General features: G+C 40.7%; 1 protein-coding gene across 2 annotated transcripts in view; it reads right to left on the reverse strand.

The window, feature by feature from the left end:
* Positions 1-7,902, reverse strand: part of SVIL (supervillin) — a 131,361-nt gene extending 123,459 nt beyond the window's left edge. For both annotated transcript variants that reach the window (XM_079302059.1, XM_079302057.1), the window contains exon 1: positions 7,794-7,902. The gene's annotated coding sequence lies outside the window, so the exon portion shown is untranslated. The remainder of the gene's footprint in view (positions 1-7,793) is intronic.
* Between the last annotated feature and the right edge of the window lie 14,354 nt (positions 7,903-22,256).

Consider the following 22,256-nt stretch of genomic DNA (forward strand, 5'->3'; position numbering starts at 1 on the left):
AAGATCATAATTCCCATAAGCTTGCAGCTTAGTGAAGAAGCTCTATCTGCCATTGGTCTATTTCTGTCTTTAAATTGACACATACTATAATTTTCAATCCCAGAGAGTAGTGGAAGAATCAGTGGAGTGAGGCAGGCACAACAACACTTACCACTAGCTGAGTAAAGGAAATCATTAACAACAGCAAAAGGAAACAAAGGTGGAAGGGATTAATTCAAGCTACATTTTCAGAACAGCAATTTTTCTGCTGCTGGAAATGCTGCTCTCCTGTGCAATCAACAAGGTCTCCTCCTTCATTAAGCCTTAGAGTTTTCAGTTTTCCTGGATTGGAAGGTATTACATAGACATGTCTTTAAATTGGCTGGGAAGCCAATTTAAGTTTAGAGGAAACTTTAAAATAAATATTTTCCCCTGTAGAGGATGGAGCAAATCTAAGCCAAGTTAAAAACACTGGCAGAACCTTTTATTTGAAAGAAAGAAACAAAATCACCTAACAAAAAGCTTTCTCAAATGCTTTCTTTTTATGCCTTCCCAAAACTTCCACCAACTTAAAACAATTAAAAACAGTCATTGGAGGTGGGTTGAGAGGGTAATGCTTTCTTTCCCCCCATTATTTTAAACGCATTTAAGCAATTTAAAGCCATTTAAAGTCTTTTCACTTCACTTCCCACAATGTTCTGAAAGAAATATTTATTTATCCTAGAACCTTCAATAATTGAACAATACTTATTAATCAGATTGCATTCCTCTTCTGTTCAACTGAGGACAAACCAACACTTCTTTACTTTCTTACTTCTCAAAATCTACTTCTCCCAATCTCCCCTATGTCCATTCCCTAAACTCATTCCAAAGGGGTTTGTGAATTAATCAGCAGCACTAAAAAGAAAGAAAATGTTAAGATGCTCTCCCTAACATTCTCTGTGACAGAAGTTCCTTCCCCATTCCCTACCCTTTCTCCATTCCCTCAGTATCACACTCTGTTTCCTTATTCTATTTTTGAAGTGTGGTCAGTCTGCTGTTCTGAAAGAGAATTCCCTGTTACCTGTTTTCTAAAGAACTTTTCATTCATATTAAATCCAGAACACACATGAATTTCTACAGTTTCTGTGTTAGCTGGACATTGTAATCTAGTATCCATGACTGCTCAGCTAACATAACTATGTATCTAGTATGATCAATTCAAACTATAGGCCTGTATTTCTGCTATAATTTCAGAAAAATAGTGATTTAGTGCTCTAATACTGACTTCGAAAAATCAACTTTCCAGAAGACAAATGCAAGCATCTAGCCAAATAGTGTTTCAACTTCTTTTAAGCCACTGGCATTAGAATGGAAAAGTTCAAACTCTCAGCTATTTGGAGATACAAAACACAGATCCTGAAACATGCGACCTTAAATCAAGAGACTTTTCTATAGTTTTGCTTTTGTTTTTACAGGCCAAGTCTCTATTATGAAGGCAGAGTCATCCTAGCATGATTTAGGTAGTGTTGATGTTTAACATGAAAGCTACAACCAGCAAGGATAGAGCAGGTCTGGTGAAAGGGTGGGAAAAAAAAAATTACAGTCACCTGGAAATTTCCTCTCTGAATAATAGGGTATTCAGGCCAGTTACAATGGGTAACTTGGACCCTGGGGCAGAGGCAGTCTTTTCTGCTATCAGGAGCAAGAATGCACAAGTCATTCCCTTCCAGTCTCCTTCACCATGAAATGAATGGCAGAACCATCAAAAACCAAATCTACATTTTTCAAATACAAACTGCATTAAATATGATTTCTAGTGAATATCTGATTTATCACTATGGTGGTTTGTATTAATGCTCTTGTATGGGAGTAAGGAATATTAACTAATGGCTCAAGCCTCTAAAAACCTTGCTTTATGTCTATCTTTAGCAGTCTCTTGCAGAAACCAAGGATACACTCCTCCTCACCCCAAGTTTTTTACTGACATCATAGAACAGGTTAAGTGGTTAGAATAGTAACTTCAGTCATGAACAGAATTATCTCCTTTTTCCAAAGGAGCTTGAATTTACACTGACTTTTAACTTCTGTATCTCCAGGCAGATAGCTCTGGATTCATGGCTGCAGTAAAGAGGAGTTTAGTCACACAAACCATTTTCCAGACATTTGCTATCATTTTCATAGCAGGGAGAGCAGGCTGTAAAAGGCAGGTCTCAGCCTGTGGTTCCCCACCTGGACTGAGCACTCCCTGCAGGTCCAAGACATTGCAGAGCCGCTGCTCCTTCCCTGACATCCAGCCTGAGCAGTGCTGCCACTGAAACAAAAGTCCCCAGATTCAATAAACAAAAGGGCTGGCTGACAAGAGAGCACAGGATGCCTTGTCAAACTGAACATTGTTCAGAGAAGTGGATAAACAAATGAGCTGTTGACACGGCTTTAAGGCACACCTTTTGTAACCCAGTTCTTTCAGAGTAGTTGTTGCTACAACCTGTGGCTATATATATATGTAAACACAATTGTATTTCCTGTCTGTTTCAAACCTACAAAACAAAGATTTTTATACAATCTGTTCAACTAGTGACAAAGAAAACTTGTAACGACTTCACTGTGGTAAGAACAGTCTGCTTTTGTTTTAAGTCCATTCGAAGCAGGAGAGGGGCTCACAGCACCTAACATTTAACAAGTCAATTTTATCTCCACTAATACTTAACACCAGAGAAACAAATGCAGCTACAGTTGCCTGTATTAAGCAGCTGGCAAGCTCAGAGATGGAAAAGTTGCAGAACAGCTGGGGAATGCGAGACCCTTTTGAACAGGCTGCTATATGATCCAAAATAATGGTACATGTTTACACACAACACAATGGCAGCAACAGCCAAATGCAGGTCTGGAGAACGGACTACAGCTGCTCCTGCCCTCAGACAGGGCAAGCAAACAGATAAAAAGGACTTCATATTCACAAAATACAGCTTTCATCTTAAAAGGCAGCAGTCTGAGCTCCAAAATAGACAGCTGACCTTCCAACTGGACCAAACTGTACAAGATTCTGTATTAGAAGTTACCCTCTAAAACAAGTCTGGATTAGGGTCACAGAGCTTTCCAAGCTGCTACTTTACCACCAACAGTTTCCAGTCATGTGTTACTCACACTAACTGGTTGCCATCTAACTTACAAAAAAACTTCTCTCATGACAGTATTTCCCAGCTAGAGCCAGGAAGACAGCCATTTACAAACTCTTAATATAGACTCTGACTACACAGAAGTTAGCTTTCCACTTCAGAGGAAGATGTTGAGTATGCTAGAAAGGAGGGTTTGAATAAACATGGGCTATTCTACATCTTTTTTTACACTGGTGTTGTACATCGGTGTGAAAGTTAGTTGGCACCTGAAGACAGCACATCCCACTGCTCACCTAGACACAGGGGTGGCCCTTACTTCGTGCCTACTTATGCAATAACTGATAGCATGTTGCAAGGAGCACTGGTTTGTTTCACAATTGCCATCTGAAGAGGACAACTTTGTACGTGACCTCCTACAAAAATTGCATCACCTTATTTCAAGTGATCTTCCCAGTTTCAAGTCTCAGAAGCACAGTATCAGTGGTACCATCTGTCTTGCTCAAGACAAACCATGATTAAATATTGCTAAGGAACTGGCTGCTAATTTATATTGTAACCATATCAGTCCTAATTACACTAGGCACCAAAACAGAGTGGAATGTTTCGACTCATTGCATCTTGATTAAAACTAGTGTAACTCAAATATTTTTTGACTGAGAGAAGGAGACAGCACTCAAAGACCTCCACTTCTACTTCCTCTACACATAACCATTGATGTTACAACCCCAGTTAGGAGCTACTCAGAATAGGATGGTTAAAACTGGACAAAGACAGCTGTCATAGCAACAATAACAGATGCAGACACAATTTTTAACTTCCTTTGCTTTTACAAAGAAAAATGCCACTAGCAGCCATCATAGACAGCAGGATTTTGAAATATGGGTTGTAAGACTACCTTGTAGCTAATGGGACTCTGCTAATGGCAAGCTTATCTCTCAGCACAATCAAGTAACAAAATGCCACATCTGTACACTTCTATTTCAGACTTCAGGTAGTCTTTCTAGGGAAATTAATTTGTGGTTTAAGCCACATTTGTAAGGAAATTCCCTATATTAATAAAGAAGAAAAGTAAGTTGAGCTTTGACTCATACTCACAGAAAAGATGCTTCTTGTAGCAAAACAGTACTATGCCAGGTACCCTTCCCCAGTCAAAGTGACAGGCACACTACCTTCAAATCCTACCATCTGCAAAGGTAAGAGCACAGATTTGCTTTTCCTGCTGCACTGACGGTGCATGGATGCAAGTGCTGCCATGCTGTGGCATTGGGAATGATGTTTGTATCCCCCAGAGACCTCAGTGAGCTCCAGAGCCCCATCTGCACCAGGGGCTTTTCCTCCAGGGTTTGGAACCACTTCTGCTACCCAGACTCACCCAGTTTTGAGCACATCTCACTACCCTAGCGTTTCTAGAATCCTGATCACAAAGCAGAAAATTAAGAATGGAACTGAAAACTTTGCAGGATGTTGGGATGATGTCACAACATCAGTGAAGCTGAGCTCAGTTCAGCAAACAGATGATGCTTAACAATTTCAGGTAATGCACTGACAGTCAGCCCACCTGAGCAAGAGATATGGGATTGATCCAGACCACCCATAAGATGCACTGAACCTCCCCCAAATTACCTGTACTTACTGTAATGGATCACTCTTTCAACCCAGCTCACAGTAATAACCAAAAAAACAAACCCAAATTTTAAAAGTCACATAAGAACCAAGGAACTCTGATTTCTTATCAACTAGTCTCCACTGAATTAATTACTCTTTTAAAGGAGAAGATATTTGTCTTAAACTCCAATAATGTACTTAGCAGGTACAGACAAAATAAGTGTACATAGAAATCATTCTTTGGTTCCACTTTCCTCCTTTGTAGCCAAATCATATACTGTAACTTATTTTCAATTAAAATAATAAGATTTTTTGTGTACATGAATAGGAGTGAGTTTCTGTATTTCTAATAAGTTTTTTGTAACATGCATTTTACCTGTGGATATAAACTTGGGTGTTTTACAAGACAATTATCTCTGGTATTCGCCAGAGAGGAACTAAGAAAACAAATATTCTAATAGCTTATTCCTGATTTTACTATAACTGCCCACAGAGGTTGTTTTAGAAATTGTTGGGAGGTACATCTACACCAGAGTGTACTTGCCATAACAAAGATTTCCCTCCATGTAGATCTCCTGACAGCCATGTCCCAACAGGCTCCAGATCGTTCATACACATACCATGTATTGTTCAAAGCAGACTTGCTTTAAGCAAGATTAAATACCTGTTCAGTTTGAACTGTCCCAGTGCCAGGATAAACTACACTAAACTCGTTCAGATGATTATCCCGCTGGGCACCCATGGCCTTTGAAACTCCCAGAACCCCAAAATCTGCTGCTTCTGGGAATTATGCCAGGAGCTGTGGGATAGCTCTCCACAGAGGACATTACAAATTAAATATTTTAGAAGTGTGCTTGTGTTTACACTGAGCAAGGCTGCAGTTCAGCATATGAGTCAGCACGGTTTGCATCCACTCAGAACTGAGCAGTGCAGTTGGGAACCATAAATTTTCTAGGGAAACAAAGGGCGTGAAATGATTCCCCCAGGGGAATACAGTCAGGCCACACCTAGCAGGAGCTAACACTCACCTGAAGACAGGAATTTTGTTCAGAGCTTTATTGTGAAAAAGCCCATGACTTTCTTCTGGTGACCTCAGAAGTTTCTATACAGGATGAGACACTTTGGTCCTGCCTGATCAAGGAGGTTAGTAAGCATACCATGGCCAGATAAAGGCATGCACATCCATGCTAGGATACAGATCCTTAAGCATTACAATTAACACTCACCTACTTTAAAGTGAAAGCTGAAGCACATTTCCTGTCAGAATAGCAAATCAAAATTTTAAGTGCATCTCACTTAACACAGTAACATCTGACAAAGCCTTCAGACAGATAAACAAAGCAGAATTGAAACTGAGCAAACTACTTTAGTGCATTTCACCATGCTGCTACCTACAGCCAGATGCATTTAAGGATCAGGCCAAAACCCTTTTATTGTGGCGTTGGGGGGCAGAGAAAAACAGGGTGGCATCCCAAGCCTCTCAATGTCCCACCAGGGAAACAAATCTCTTGGCAAGAACAGCTGTCAAGCCTGTGCTTCAGGATTGGGGCACATTACCACCATTCCTTCCCAGTCCACAGAACAAGCACTTCTATCTCATGAAGGCCCCAAAATGACCATAAAGAAGCCAGGACTGTTTCTCTGAAAACTCAGGCTGGACCCCTGCCACTGCTGGTTACACAGAGCCAGCAGACAGCACATCCTCATCTCGAGCCACACTTCCAGGAGTGAGGTAACCACACCTCAGTGCAGTAACACTGCACACAGTTCTGTTGTCATAAACCTCATTAGCCATGTGAATCAGTCAAGAGTGGTTTCAGTTTTCCGGTGGCTGCTGTTTTCAATTTGAATGCATAAGATTAAGATATGACAGGCTGAGAACATTCTTCAGTATGATACAGTTTGGTTTACTCTTCCAGAAACACATTCGCCCATTATAGAAATAACCAGACTTGTTCAGAACATATTCCATATCAGAGGGAGTGCTTGCACAGCTAGAAGTAGGTATTAACCAGGACAAGAGTAATGTCTCTCAGCACATGAGATGCTATCTGAGCTAGGATCAGTCTATGATGACACTTATAACCGTCAAAGACACAATATCAAAACTAAATGAGTAATGTTCACTTCCTATTTTCATTCCCAGGCTTCATGCTGCTGCCCCCTGCCAAGTAATAAACTTGAGTACACTCAGGCTTAGAAAGACCACATAAGTCTCTCATCAAAAGAGTCATAACACATGATCATAATCCATCAGACTCCAGTAAGTGTTATTAGCAGAATGGATGCAAAGGTGTAATAGCAGCACTGGATATCCAAGCTTTATGTAAAACCCTACAAGCACTGCACTGATAACTCTCAGCATACCCTACCCATTTTTCTCCCATCAATCACAATACCACATTGTTTCCCCCTTTCTAAACGTCATGTTGTTTTCTGCAGTTTGGACAAGTCGGGGCAAGCTGGAACCCCACTGCTGACCAATTTAAGTCAGGCTGAGCACTCAGTCTCTCCAAACCAGTTCGGGGGCTCTGGGCCGAAGCGGTTCCGTGCACCGCTCAACGAGCACCCTGTTGATTCTGCCCGCCTTTCCCGGTATCCTACCGAGCCAGCATCATAAAGTGCCTCTTTCTTTACATCACACGTGCGCGCTGCTGCCACCGCCGCTGCCTTTCCTTTTCCAGCTGAAAGGAGACGAAACTCCTTCAAACATTTCTCACCCCGCTGCGGGGCGGCCCCAGCGCCGCGGGCGGCCCGGGAGCGGCTCCTGCGCCGCGGCCCCGCTCGCCGCTGCCCGGGCTCCGAGCCGAACCCGCGGAGCCCCGGCTGAGCCCGGCCCGGAGCAGGTGCTGCGGGGCGAGTGCGGGACGAGCCCGCACCGCCGCGGCTGCCGGGAGAGCCCGAGCGGGGTGACAGCGCCGGAGCACCGGGCAACTTTGGCTCGGCACCGCCGCACCGCCGGCGCTGCCCGGGAGCGCGGGGAGCCCGCGGCGCCTCCAGCACGGCGGCGGGGCAGGGACCGAGCCCGGGGCAGGGACCGAGCCCGGGGCAGCGCCCGGCCGGGTCCCCTCCCGCGGGCAGCGCGGCGACAGCGCGGCCGCCGCCTCTCACCTCTCACCGGCGGCTCGGGGGCAGCCGCTGCCTCCGGCGGCCTCGTCCGTCCGTCAGTCCGTCCGTCCGTCCGTGCCTCCGGCCGGTGGCGGGGCGGAGCGCGGCGGGGGCTGCGGGGGGCGGGAGCGGCCCCCTCCTGCCGGCGGGGCGGGACCGGGCCGGGCGGGACCGGGGCGGGACCGGGGCTCGGAACCCCCCGCAGCGGGCCGGGGGCGGCGGGGCCGGGTGGATGCTCCTGGGCAAGGACCGAGCGGGACCGGACCGAGCGGGACCGGACCGAACGCGCTCCCGCGGGCTCCGCTCCGCGCCTTAAAGGAGCCGCGCCCGGCGCGGCGGGGAGCGGCATTTTTGGGTTCCTTTCACCGCGCCTGGCCAATAGAATCGTCAATCGTTCAAAGAAGAGCAGGCCCAGCGAGAGAGCTCCAGTGCAGCGTCACTCCCCTTCGTTTATGGGCAGCTCCTGCGCTGGCAGCCTTTCTGGACAGTGTTTCTCGGTAGCGTGCATTCAGAGGCACACCACCATTCTTTATTGACTTGCACGACCTTTCCAAGCTGTCTCGACCTGATGGAAGAGTTTGCTCCTGCTGGGCTGCAGCAGATCCTGGAAGACCCTGGGGAGAAGGCTGTCTAAAGGAGTAATTCCATAATGTCCTGCTCTCTCCCTACTACTGGGGCCACATGAGGTAGAAGTTGGAAAGTCATCACCACATTTTATTTAAAGGTGAAACCTTTTCCCCTCGGATCTACTTATTTAAAATCTAGGCATCATTAGGAAGGTGGAGGAAATACAAACAAAATGCTATAGACTTCACCTCTGATGCAGCAAAGGTGTTCCTCCACACAGTGAAAGAGAAACAGGGCATTGAAACTGACTCATGTTAAACATCTCAGGGGGTAGAATCTTTTTATCTTACTTTCACTTCAATCTTTTACTTAAATCAAAGATTTTAAAAGTGAATTACATGGATAATTCAAGACCTGCTTGATCAAGTCTTAAAAAGCAACCTGACTAATAACACAGAGAGAATAATCAAAAATCTAAAAATCATTTGAAGAATGTGTTAAACCTGACCACTTAAGTAGAGGATGCACAGAACCATACACAATACATGCTTTTGTTCCATTCAGTTGCAGAGAAGAGCTGTCTTCTCCATATCTGTGTGAAGTTCTGTGCAGAGAAGCAGAAGAAAATGGATATGGAAACATGCTGAGATGAGGCAAACTTGAATTTCCAATCAACACTCAACAATTATTTTATGAAGCACAAAATCTCTCTGCAGCACTACAGCAGCTTTGTGCCCTAGATGAATTCAGAATGAATATTGAGGGCTTAGCTTGAAACATCACTGGGCTTTATAGCTTTGTGGCAGGGAGAATTTTCTTAATTGCAGGATAATGATGTGGTGTGGGCACATGCCTTTGCCAAGTGGTTATGAATTACTTTGTGCAGATACATGAAACCCACATCAAATACAAAGCATAGATGTGTCCTTTCAGTCTGAAGGAGAGAAGGAAGAAAACTATTGTGGAAAGGAGATTAAACATAAATCATAGCAAGGTTAAAAGCCATGGATTAAAAAACTGGCCTTGAAAATATGGTTTATCTTGCTACCTTTTAAGACAATTTGTCCTGTTCAACACACCTACTTGAAACTATCAAAGGTTTGTCTTTCCTTAAAAAAATAATAATAAAAAAAAAAAATATAAAAAAAAAGGCAGCACCATCTCACTAGAATTGTCAAGGTTTACAGATGGAATTCTGATTCTGAAAAAAAATGCCATTTAACACAGGCCTGAGAGAAATGTCTGAGGGGAGAAAAAAGTAATTGGAATGCTAAATTTGCTTTTCTTGCAAATGACATAAGGCTGTTCTTACTTGTTTTCAAATATCAGATTGGTTTCTTGATGGAACTTTTGCAACTGAAAGCCTGCAACCCATTTAACCAGAACTCTGTTTTCAGCCTAGCTCAGAGCTGATTTGTGTGTCTGGATTTAGCTTTAGGCACGGTCCCTGCCATCTTCTGCCAGAGATTTTTCTCCTGCAAACTTAATCCATGATCCAGATACATGATTATTTCAAATTTACATTTCAAAAGGAGTAAAAGATTGATTTTAATTCCAAGGGAGAAGAGGGAGGCACAATGATGTGTCGAACCTTTTGTTTCCAAAAGAATCAGCAAAAAATTAACAGTTTTGAAGAACTACAATTTGGGCCAGACCAACCATCTTAATCCATGCCTGCAATTTTCTACTCTTTTTTTTAATGTGTTAGACATAAGCATGCTTGATTTATGACAAGAGTCAAAAACATCTGTACTTTGGGGTACAAGCAAATACTTACTTGAACAATGGGCTCCCTGGGGAGTGATATAGAAAAGAAATGACATTTTTTTTGCAAATAATTCAGTGTTTTCCACTCCATAAAGTATTTTGCTTTGTTTTGAAAAGTGCTTTGCAGAAGACACAATGACTCAATCCATATAGGAATCCAGCAACTTTCACCTTTATGTGACTGGTGTGTCTGTGAGCCAGGGTGGCTCTGGGGAAATGCTGATACCTTTTGCTGGCCTTGGAGTGATCCACGTGAAAAGAATTGGTCATCTCGGTCTCACTGGCAACACACAAGTATTCACATCTTAAAAACATTTGGAGCTAGTTGGCAGTCTGAGGCCTTGTCTGCACTGTGGGTTAGTTCTGATTTCAGGAATTATTTTAGCTTCTGGTAAAAACTCACTGTAGATCAAGTTGTGCAAGCTGTGATCTGTGCTGCCATCTGCATCAATGAATGGCTGATGTGGGGACTAGCTGTAATTGCAGAGGAGGCTGAAGGAGAGGAACCACGTTCTGAATAGTTACATATTCTGGATGAACTGCCATGGTGTGCTTCAGTAGTTTATTTAAAGGTTTTCAGGAAAACAGTGTCAGAAATATCAGAAGATAAATATCTGCAACATTTTCGGTTCAAGCCTGGACTGGCTGGAGATTCAGTTCTGTAACCAGATGCTGTGCTGTATGTGCATTGACATGATTAGAAACAGGCTTGAAAGTTACACTGAAAATCACCAGTAAACTTCTCAGACCTCAGTAAGCCAGGTCTGGGAATGAATGCTGTGCCCACTCCTCTTAAAGCCCTGATCTGGAATCCAGACATCTCTGCACTTGAGGGACTTTCTTGGGGCTGACCTCTGTGGCTGAGCACAGTCAATACACTGTGACAAAGTGTGACAAAGATGAGCCTCATTGTAGAGCCCAGTGTAAACTATTAATGTCAACAAAGAGGCCAGAGCAGAGAGACAGAAATAATGTCTGTTCCTGCAAGGTTCCCACATATAGAGAAAGAAGAAAAAAAAACCCTAAAAATAACAATTCACATTTCAGCTGCTTTTGTAAGTGAACACATTCAACAATGTGGCAGTCTAGTAGCTTACTGAGCCTGTGGTAAAACTTTGCCAAACTAGAGTGAGAAAGCCTAGAGTCTTTTAAAATAAGGTGTGAAAAACTCTGTAGCAAGTGTAGAATTTTAGAAAAGAGCCAAAGCCTCTGTCCACTCTCAGAAGAGCAAAATGACAGAGCTCTGGCAACCATAGCAGCCACCACCGATTTATTTACGAGTTCCTGGAGTTGGTCCAGTGTAATTATGGGCCTGAACTCCAGATCAGATTCACTTGACATTTGAGAAAGTCTGTGGAAAAGCAGTAATAATAAACTGATAATAACCATCCATCTCATAAGCAACAAAAAATAAAGAGAAGAGAAGGGGCAGGTGGGGAGAGGGGATGGCAACACAATCCCCAAGAGATCTCCTGTTTGTCAGGAGATCCTTTCATTACAAACTCTCATGTATTTTCTAAATGGAGCTGTGGAGAATGTTGGAGTAAGTCCTGCCTTATGTCAGTGCTATTGCAATTATTGCACTGGAAAAAAATGAAAATGGGGGGTGCAAAGGAAGTTTGGATAAGTTAGGACAGCAGTTTCTACAGGTGGAGTACATATTTTGTGGTCCACATGGCATTTATACAAGCATGCTCATCACCTAAATCATCTTACCAAGAAGCTGTTGAGTTTGGAAAAAGATGTTTGGAGAAACTGTTCTGTAGCATATGATTTGTTTTAAATTTCATGCACAGTATGGAAATACATTTTTTTTTGTGCTTTACTGTTGGTCTCTGATTCTGCTTGTTCATTTTGCCATATAACATGGATGAGTACCAAGGTTAAAAAAAAGTTTGTAGGTAAAAAAGTATTATGTCAGGATTTATATTCCACTTCTCAGTCCTTTCTATTTGAATCACTTCATATTATTTTCAATTGAGGTTCTCTAAGACTGCTTTAAAAACCCAACCCTCTGGGTATTTTCCGAAAGAGAAAAGTGTTTTTAAAGTAAGATAGGTTGGAATGAAAAAGGCAGCTTCTCTGAGAAGAAAGAGGGCTGACATTTAGTTTACAGTTGTCTCGAGTATTTTGTTACAGGTGATGGAATTGAATTGCAAGTTATGAGTGAATGTTTAGCAAAGCAAGAGCAGTTAGTTACATTTATGCTACATGTAAACAGCTTTTCTTTATGTCGTTTCAGGATGTATCACCTCCATATGCACAGGTACAAAGGGCTCCACACATGTGAAAGGTTTTCCTCAGAGGAAGCACTCCAATTAGCTGCTTTCATCAAACAACAGCAAGCAAATGTCAAAGTTCCCTGGCAATCAATACCAAGGGCAGTAACACTAGACAGTGTGTGACAGAAAAGGAATCCTGGCTGGATGAATGGGGTTACTGGCCCAGAACATGCTGCCTTCCAGTGACCTGCTTTGCCGTGCTCACCTCACTTCCCAGGAAATTCCTGCTCTCCACTGCAGTGAGTGGCTTCAGTTCTAAGGAGGAAGAATATTGGAAGAGGGTCACAGCTGCATTTAGAACCACTGCAGCTCTCAGACACCAAGTGCATATTTGCTTCTCCAGGTTCTCATGGGAGTCACACTGAGGGGTTTGTCCTGTTCTCCCTGGCCTGACAATGGAGCTGTGTATTTCTGTTTAGGAACTATATGTAGAACTGGGGTTGGTTGGTTGGTTGATTTTTAATTTGGCTTTTTATTTAATTCTTTTATTTGTCATCTATTTAGCACATTAGGTTATTGAGTTGTTTCTTATTGGTCTTGAGGAGGTGACTTAGTCTGAGGCACTGGAATAAGGTCATTAATAAAAGTTTGATATATATGGTAGGATTTTTTTTTCTTACCTACCTTTACCTGGCTTTTACCAGAAATGTCCTATTACATTCCTGGCAATTTTCTTGGGGACAAATTTGAGAATGCTAACAATTGTTTGGAACAGTGTCTCCAGAATAGCAACTTTGCCTGAGCTGCTGGATACCTGGAAATCCTAGACTTATTCATGTGCATTGCAGATCTACTCTACCAAGTCTGCAGTACTTCCACAGTGTTAAACCTTCTGAGCATATGTTGCCCAGATGAACTGCACAGCCCATACTAAACCCATTTACTGTGCAAAGTCAGATTAACTGTAATTTATGCACTGTACCTCTGATACTTGGACATGCCAGGTTTATGGTGATTTTCTGTTCTTCACATACTGATAGAATTCTACATAGTATTTCTTTGATACAAACTAATTGACTTTTTATTTACTTGTTTGCATGTCTCCCCACAATGAGACACTGTTACCTGGGGAAAAAAACCTGATTTTTGCTTGAAACCAGTCACAAAATTCAGCAAGACTGTTGTAGTTTGAGGTTGCACCCAAACCACTGAACTCAGTAGAGTGTTGGAGCACAGGGTCATGCTGAATGAAGCTTTTAGCTACTGGCAGCATCTGAAAAATATCAAGAAGAAGCTGAAAGCCTCTTCAGAAAGTGGCTGGCACTGACATACAGATTTCAGCAAAGGCAGTGGGCCTGTCTCACAGTTTTCTTCACATTATTTGGTCACAGTTATTAAAATACAAAATTCTAGTGCCTGTAGAATAATATATGGGATTTTGACTGTCATTCCTCAGCTTGGACTCCAGTACCAACCAGCAGTCTTGTAACAGATATTAAGCTGTAAAACAATTAACATGCAAGAGGAACAAAAATAGTAATTCCATAATGACAAGGAAGCTCACCATGAGCAATCTCATTTTGCTGTTCACAAGAGAGTTAGAGAGTGAAGAGTTCCTGGCATCAAATATTCATGGTCCAGCAGCACCCAGGGCACCCCAGTGACTGCACAAAGCCTTGTGTCCTCTGCACAGACACGGTGCAGTCATTCCTCTGACGTGCCTGTGGCACAGTGGAGATGGTAATCTCTGATGTTAATGGCTTTGAAATATGCAAGGAACCTACAAGCAATTCCTCAGCCTTCCAGCCCTGGTGAGCTGTGTAATTGTGGCAGGAGTTTGGAGTCTGTTGTGGCTTCCTGCAATGGCACAAAGAGATGGAGCAAAATCCGTGTGGGCCCTTCACATGCAGGGCTCCTCCTTGTGCCAAAACCCTGCTGGTTGCTTGTTTTCAGTCCTTGCACTTGTGTGACTGACCTTACCAGTTGATTGTTTTGTCCATTGCCCTTTCAGCTCTGTTCCCCCAGAGCTGGTGTTCTGCAAGGGTTGCACTTGTGTTTCCAACACTTCAAGGACATATTCCATTTACAAGAAATGATGTAAATAAAAATACCAGTACTTTAAGCAGTTCACTCACAAAGTCTTAACATACATTAACTTTTCTTGAAAGCCTTGTATGAAAGCAAAGTCTTTACTGGCAAACATCTACAACTAGAGCTTTAGTTCCTCATGTGTACACAAACTTTGATTGCTTGCATGGGAGAGTATGAGAGCAGAGCTCCTAGTGGGAGTGCTTTTGCTGCAGAACTGCTCAGGTTTAGAAAAAGGATTGTTTTGCACTACTTTGGAGTAACAAGGATTTTATTTTACACAGTCAAGTCAATAAACAAGTTGTATTCAATGAGACAACAGTATTTTGGAATGTCAGTTTAATTTTCTTAATCGCTTCAACTGGAAAATAGAAGGAGGACAATCAGAAACACTAAATGTTTAATGGTGATATTTTAAACTGAAATTTCAATTTGAAGGTACCAGGTCAGTTTTATAGTTGGTTTAATTTTTAAAAGAGCTGCAAAAACAGCTAAATAAATAAAGTTAAATAAATTTAAGCATGAGACAAAACTCCTTGGAAAAATCACAACTTTGAAAGTTTTCAAATTTTACCTTTTTTCAAAAATATTGTAGCTCACTGAATTAGAAGTCCATGACCTATTGTTTTCATGGGAGAGCTCTGGCCACAGCTCAGACATCCAGTAATCCTCTACATGAAGCTGTGTCTTGTCTCATTAGCTGGAGCAAGGATCACTGTGGCTGGAGAAGATGGAAATATATGGTCCTGATTGATCCACTAGCAATAATAAGTTTTCTGGAGAACTCTTGTGGTTAAACACAGACTTCCCATGAAGTTCTGCAACTGCAAATAGTTAGAAATATGTGAAAAGCACAATCTTTTTAAATTAATCCCTCTTAGAGTCTTAGAGCTGCCAGTGCCATATAAACATAAAGTATGATTAATATTTACACTCCCAAGGAAAGCCTGAGTTTGTTGCAATGTTTCACTAGGATCCTGCAGTTTAATATGCATTCATTATTTATTTTCCATCTTAAAGTCATGTGCCAGCAACAGATATGAGAGCCACAAAAACCCCCAGAAACAATGGAGACACTTCTTATGGGCAATCCACATCAAAGGGTAAAAGACTGCAGGAGGGGAAACAGGAGCTTAGAGTGACTTCTGTCTACAAGAATGAAAATGTTTGCAATCTCACTGGCAGTGTTTGTCTCAGAAAAGAACATGGGACCCATCCTCCTCCAGGCCACATCTCATCTGTGAAATAAAGATCTCATTTTTGGCTTGCCTGAAGCAACTTTTCAGAGAAATAGAATAAGGTTATTTGAATAGGAAAGCCCTAATTTAAACAAGTAACACTCTGTACAACTCAGAGCTTTTTCAGCAAACTGAATTAATGAAGGAGCAAAAAGCTAAACAGAGATGTTTTGTCTCATAATGAAATGCCCCAAATTCTTCTAGGCCTAAATATAAAACTTTCAAGGCAGGAATTTTATAGAAAGATTTTATGAAGCAAATTCCTGTTTACTACCAAGTGATATGGAAAGTACTTTGGTGACCTGGCAATTTGTTGTGGAATGATTGTACTGTGATATTTCAAAAACATCATCAATGTCACTGTGTTGTGGGATGTAAATATTGTCTTCATTATAAATTACATTGCTAATACTCTTCTATATTCACTGGTATCTACAACATGACTCGGGTAGTAAGATTAAATGGAAATCAGGGTGGGTCATCAGCTGCAACTCCCAAACACAGAAACGCAGGTTAGAGTGTCTTTCAGCTGAAAACTCTTTCTCTGGTTGTACACTTTGAGTGTGAGAACCACTGCACACATCTCCAAAGCAATCCAGAATATTGTGACTATATTGTAGGCAGTAAGGCAGAAGGTACAAAAAGTGTTTTAAGAGACTTGCTTATAAATTCATTTGCAGTACTGACAATTTCACACACTTTTCCTCCAGGCCTGGAGGTACTGTTTCCAAAGATTTGTGTCTGGTAATAAGAAAAACAAAATGTGAAACATAATAATTCCAGCAGTAACACTGTGTCAAGGAGTAATTTCCATATAATGATGATAATTTTGTAAAGATCAGAAATTATTTACCATAAAATATATACTCAAAACCAACAGTTCTCTCAAATAACACAGTAGTAATACTCAGAATAAAATAGTTGAAGTGCAAGACTTTAAGTTAAGCTAAAGTGATTTGCCAGGTTTTTGCTGACCTTACAAACTGTGATTGATTGAGGTTTGTAGCAAAAGACATTGGTACTTCAAGCTCTGGGATTGCTTCTCATTTTCTTCAGGTATTTGAGGTTCTACCAAGTGCTGTAATAGCTGGGGGTGGATAAAAATAAAAAAAAATAAATAAAAGGCTGAAATTCAAAATGATCTGGCAACAAATCTCTCTCCATTGATATCCTCCAAAATCTGGGTACTGAAGTTGGAGATGAGCAAGGGAGTGCCTTGGAAAAAGGTTGGGAAAATCTGTGGGAACCAGTTGCATTAACTCTGAACCCCATCATGTTGCTGTGACAGTGTGGAGGAGCCAGAACAGAACCAGCCACACAGAAGGTTTCTAAAAGCTCAGTGGGCTTAATGTCATGGGAAGGTCATAAGCACTGAGCACTGTGAGACCTTTCTCCTGCTGTGAACTAATGGCTACACAAGGTACAAGGCAGTGGAAAATCAGGTTCTAAAGCTACCCCTCATTAACTGCAAAATGTTTGCATTTTAGCCAATTAAAATGTCTCAGTGTGTTCAAATAATCTGTAAATCCATGATCTTGAAGCCTGTCCAAAACCAATAAAGAAAGCCAGTACCTGCCACAAAGACGTCAAGGAACTTTAAATCTGCTGCACAGGTCTATATAATGAACACATTTGGGTGGGATTGCTTGTAGATTCACAGTTTTGGCCTGACTTGGGCAGACTTAGCTCACTGTTTTGGAAACTGCATCCTCCTATGATAGGGTGGGATTTTCTTCCTGTGCTGCTCTGGGTTTCTGTGTCAGGCATCTTTATACTCAGGTCTAATTTTTTATATTCTTATTATCATTCTCACTAAAGCAGATAACCTTACCCAATCTGATGTGAATATAATTATATTTCATTACTACACAAACAAGCCATGAAAAACTCATGAAATGTTATATTTTATGCTAGAAGCAGCAAGAAAAACAGTAATACTACTTCTCCTTGACAGTGTTTGCACCTATGAATGGATGGAGTTTAGGGTGTTTCATGTGTGCAGATCACACACAAATCAAATCAAATCAAACCAAATCCAGAAACACAAGGGGAGAAAATTCAGGTAACTTAGGAGTGGCTGAATTAGGAAAATGGAAGCAGCTCTGCAAGACCACCAAGTTGTTTTTCCCAGTGATAATAATGCCAATAAATGTGAAAGGTGGGAGGAAAGTGTGTAGATAAACATCTCATTGATGGGGACAATGAGTCAGGAAGTTTGTTCTTCAGATGTCCACTGCTGTCCTGTCTTCTGCTTCTTTGTGACCATTGGGACCTGAGTGAAAATGAGCAATGCAAGGCCTTTTAATGCTGCACAAAAATCCCAAAGTGGCAAAGGAGCAGCCTGCTGCCAGCAGCACCTGAGATGTTCTGGCTGGTGCCAAGAAGGTGATTCCTGAGCAAACTTCTTTCCAGTCCATTGAGACAATCACCAGGTGAGTGTGCTGCTAACTTTCATGCAAACTATGCCAAGTACAGGAGATGGAGAACACTTATATAACATTTATGGTACTTTTTAGTAACAGTTATTTGAAAACAGAAACAAACAAATACTTTGAAGCAGTTTCCCAATCTATTCCTAGTGCTAGGAAAATGTTTTCTAAATGTTCTCCATTTTGAAAATGCTGAATCATCAGTAAGAGTATGTCAAGGTGGAAATTTTATATTGGAAATATTCATGCTCAGTAAAAGGAAATTTGGTTAAAGCTTATTGCAAAAGTCTTTGAAAAATATTTTTCTTTTTTATTCCTCTTTCAGAAAAACTTTAATTCATTAAAAAAGTAAGCAAACAAACATAAAACTAAATTGATATTCTATTGAATTTTAACAAAGTTATATGTTTCCATTGACATGACTTTTAAAAAACATATTATTTTATAGATATTTATGAATTCTCTGATCTTTTTCTACTCCAAATCTGGACATGTTTCAAAATGTCAGAATTTCCTGTGAAACAGAAGTTCCAGCTCTGCCATAGTCTTGTCTGTGGAGCCTTTAGATTGGGAAACAGTGGTTAATTACCTTAATACAAATAAATCCAAACTTGCAGGAGAGAAATAAAAGGAAAAAAAGTTGTGAGAAGAAATAACTTACGCAGTTTTTATGATGAGCATGTCCTCAGTAACTCAAGCATACCTGCAATAGTCTCTATTGGAGATGGAGTTCTCATAAGCAAGAGCTTTCCAACAATAAACCTGTGCCTGCCCTCAGACTCTGTGGTGTCAAGGACACATCACTGGTATGATACAAGCTGTTCTTCTGGTCACTCTTTTCCTCAGGCTGGAATGAGAAGATGGATTTTGTTTAAATCTGTGGCAGAAATAATCACTCATAAAATCATGAAATCTGAATGGAACCATTTGGGGCCTTTTAAAGCTGCCTTGCTTTGCTTAGCTGTGCTATTTCAACTGCTCATTATTGGCATACTTAAATATTCATCTACAAGCTTGGAAATCCATTCTCTCTCTGAACAATTTATTCACATTAAGCCTGAGACTTTTATTTTTTTATTTTTCAAGTAAATTTAACTAGTGATTTCTCTCTCTTAAATCTCTTTTCAGAAGATTAAAAGACAGAATATCTATGTAGGATATAACATCATAAAACATTCACCTTACTGATCCTGCCTAGGAAGAATATTGGTAATTCAAGACACCAAATCACTTCTTATTTCTAGAAGTGCCTTGAGCAGGTTTTATGCTGCAAGATGGACAAAGGGGAAGAGATATGTAGGCAATGTAAACTCAGCTGGGTGACTTCTGTTATACCAAAGACCAGAGAGAAAACTCCAAAGATTTGGGAGAAAGTTCTTTGCTACTGCAGCTTTTTTTTTTTTTTTTTTTTTTTTTGCTTTTTTCAAAGTCAAAAAGGAACCAAAATAAATTTCTAGACTTTATTTCTTCCAAGAATATGTAAATCTGGATGCATGAACTAGTAACATACTATCTACATAAAGCATTTCCATTGACTGGCTCCACCCATCTGAATTTACTGGATTTTGGCCAAACAGTTGTAACTGCCAAATTTTTCTCTAACAGAAAATCCATCTGAGCAGAATTTAATATTGGCAGAGGATGTTTGGAGACATGTGTGAAAAATTACAGACCCTTTAAGGGAAGAAGTCACCCAATTAAAAATGTGCAGAAAATAATCTATCATACATTCCCATCAAATCCCTTTTGATTTCAAGTACCAAAATAATGACTGGATCAGATCCCAGCTGAGTCTAGAGCTGGCTGAACTGTTTGTTATGGATTTACCATTATTTTTGGAAAGGGAAAAAAATGTGAATTGAGCTTTTTAATGTTTTAGTGTTGCTTTTCACCTACTTTCCTTGTTGAATACCTTCCCCAAATAATTTGCAGCCCTTTGGCTCTTTGAAACAGCTTCCTTTGGGCATTTCCATGCTTTTATCTGTGTTGTGTGTTTGCACTCTCATGCATTGTTTTTTCTTGACTGGATGACTATTAATTTAAAATAGAATCATAAATCAGGGGATAAAAATATCAAACCTTAACATATTCTGCTTCTAGAGGATAATTACTTTTCTAAAATAAATGAAAAGTTAGTAACCACAAGCATTTGGAGGAAATGCTAAATAAGGCAACAGATTAATAATACTACAAATTAACAGAAGGCATTCTTCAGCTTATTAGCAACTCTATTTGCTACTTAGGAAGTTTTTTTGTCTTGCTCTGTAAATACTGACTCAACCCCACACACAATAGGTATGATATTGGACTTGTAGAACAAAAGTCAGTGTAGATTTTTTTCTGTTTTGCAGATAAATAGAAAAACTGAAAAATAATTATTTGAAGTTCATTCCCCCTTTTTAATTTTATAATTATCATCAAAACACTTTCTTATTTAGATAGCACCTTTTTTAAAAGAGAAAAGAAAGGACAAAATAATTTCCTTTTTTCCAAACTCAGTATTTAATTTTCAGCATTCTTGAACAGAAACCTTTGTGTGGCATCCATTTGACCTGATGTAAGCATCACCATCCTAAACACATACATAGCTCTGAATGAAGTGATTTGACATCTATACATGTCTCTTTCTCCAAATTTTCTATAAGAATGGAGTTAGACAAAATGCTTAACTCAGATTTGGCTACAAGCAATTATTTTCCCCTCAAAAAACCCTCATCCAATCCTCCCAAACCTGTTTTTTGGAGTAAGTTTGAAATTACTTCACATATTGAACTCTTAAATTTGTGATTACTTGACAGTTCAACTTGAATTATTCCACATATTTGGTCCAACCCCACTTCTGAAGCATGCCCTGGAGAGAGAAATGATCATATAGCACTCAATTCTCCATGTCTGTAAAGGTTTGAGTTCTATTATTTCATCCCAAATTATGGCTGCTTTATCATAGCTCCAGGGTGTGTTGCAGTTACCCTTTGCCCTGCTAACCAAGAAGAATGTGTCTATTATTCCCCACATTTCTTTTGTGAAGCCAGTCAGGGTTTCTGGGTGGATGCAGGAAAAGTGTCCACCTCACCAGATGTACCACTGGAAGCCTGAACAGGAACAGCCCAATGAGTTTCCAGCCTTGTAGCTTCTGTGATTGATTAAATGCAGATCTGTGCATTCCAGAATGGAAAACAAACAAAAACACATCCTTCAAGAGCATCTTCTCTAACCCCTGTGGTACAGGGCTGAGAAATGATTCTTTTATGCTAGTGAGGGATTTGCAAAGGTCTTGGCTTCCTTAGGAAGCTGCTGGACCTCACCAGCCTCAGGCACAGGCTGTGACACTTGGCAATCCAGGCTCAACCAGTAAAGATAAAAGGACTTTGTAATAAGTATATTTTCTGTAGTTTATATTCCTATATTGGCAGAACAAACTACTTCTTGAAACAATTAAAAAAAATTTTTTTCCTTGCACTGTTTGTGGTGTACCTATCCCCTTGGTCTGATTTGGTAACTAGTTCCAATATTTTTCATAGATTCAAAGCAGAGTTTGGGTTGGAAACAGCTCCTGGAAATCATCTGGTCTGATCCCCTTCTTAAAACAGGACTAGCTTCAATATTCAACCAGGTTGCTCATCCAGTTGAGATTTGAGTATCTGCAAGGATCAGATCTCTGCAGGCTCTTTGGACAGCTTGTTCTGGTGTTTGGCTGCCCCCAAGGAATATTTTCCTAATTGGAATTTCCTTCTTGCAGTTTATCTCTGTTGCCTTTTTGACTGATGACCTCTAAGATAAGTATGTTTTATCTTCTGTATTAAACCACCCAGTCTCTAGCTAGGACAGAAATTAGATCTCTACTTTCAGCCTTTTCTCCAGGCTGAACAGACCAAATTGCCTCAGCCTCTGCTTTTAAGTCGTGCTCCAGCCTCCCAAGCACTGTAGACCTCTAACAGATGTTATATTTTTCACATTTTCTGCAGTTGTGTTGCCACTTTAAAAAATCCCAAGCCATTGAAATTAAAATACATTTTTATTTGTGCAAATTCCAATGCATTTGCAGTAATCTGATCATCCCCAAAAGGGAACTGCTTGAAAAATGCAACCAGCTTTTCTAGTCATCTGTTCTGTGGAAAAGTGACTTAGTCCAACGAGGCAGCCAAACTTAACAAG

This window comes from Erithacus rubecula (genome assembly GCF_903797595.1).
Source record: "Erithacus rubecula genome assembly, chromosome: 3".
Lineage (NCBI taxonomy): Eukaryota > Metazoa > Chordata > Aves > Passeriformes > Muscicapidae > Erithacus > Erithacus rubecula.